The sequence below is a fragment of the Lepisma saccharinum genome, chromosome 30 (genome assembly GCF_977018435.1).
Source record: "Lepisma saccharinum chromosome 30, izLepSacc3.1, whole genome shotgun sequence".
Taxonomy (NCBI): Eukaryota; Metazoa; Arthropoda; class Insecta; order Zygentoma; family Lepismatidae; genus Lepisma; species Lepisma saccharinum.
The window spans coordinates 21871151-21872081 of NC_139258.1; the positions used below are offsets into that span (position 1 = coordinate 21871151).

The following is a 931-nucleotide window of genomic DNA, read 5'->3' on the forward strand; positions in this document are numbered from 1 at the left end:
CGAAACATGAAGATAACACTCGGAAAGAACTGCCCATTCAAAAAAGCCAGCTTTTCTTAAAACACTGTTTGTGTCTAGCTACGAATTTCATATTGTAAATTGTTTCATTTATTTGAGGCACTTTTGTGACAAAAGCCGAAAAAAGCCGCGATTTTTTTCCCCCGGAAAAAGCCGGTTCTTTTCCGACCACTTCCAACTCTAGTTCTTTGTGAGTGTCCCTTCATGAATTTTATCATATAATCACTCATTCTCGTCGTCGCGATTAGCAAAAGGTGGAAAAAAAGCGTCGTAAAATAACCCAATTCAATCAATCAATGAACGTTCTGGTTTTCATTTAATCTAAAACAGACTAATTTCAAGAAATGTAATTTTTCTCTGTGTTGATGATGACATCCAGAGGAAAAACGTGATATAACAAGAATTTCGCAGACTCGTGATTTTATCCAGAATTTTACATGTGTGAGAGAGAGAGATAAATAGATGACGTAAGCATAATTAATACCGGAAAATGAGCTTGCAACTACTAATATAACTAATCTGCGCCTTGTAATAAACGCGCCGTGTTAGATCGATAAATATTATCAGACACTTCTCGAGTAGCAAGAAGAGAAGCATGTGTGGTCCCATGGTGTAATGGTTAGCACTCTGGACTCTGAATCCAGCGATCCGAGTTCAAATCTCGGTGGGACCTGTCTACTTTTTTTTCCTTCGTCAAGAGCTTTATGAATGTTGAAGAGAGCCGTAGAATTTACATGTAAAGTATGAATTTTCTGTTAATTTATGCTACTGCTGAATAGAGACCAAAAATACGTAAGGATCGGCAGGAGGGGGGTGTATCAAGGGGAATCATTTGACCCTTTCTTTTTAAACCTTTTTTCTCTTTCTCTTGTCATCGTTTTCTTGTTTCTTTCAAGTTTCGCGCCTGTTCTCA

The 931-nt window shown here is 37.7% G+C and overlaps 1 non-coding gene across 1 annotated transcript; it reads left to right on the forward strand.

Moving 5' to 3' along the window:
* Window positions 1-619: 619 nt before the first annotated feature.
* On the forward strand, window positions 620-691 carry TRNAQ-CUG (transfer RNA glutamine (anticodon CUG)). The gene has a single exon. It is a non-coding gene; the product is annotated as a tRNA-Gln (tRNA).
* Window positions 692-931: the final 240 nt, after the last annotated feature.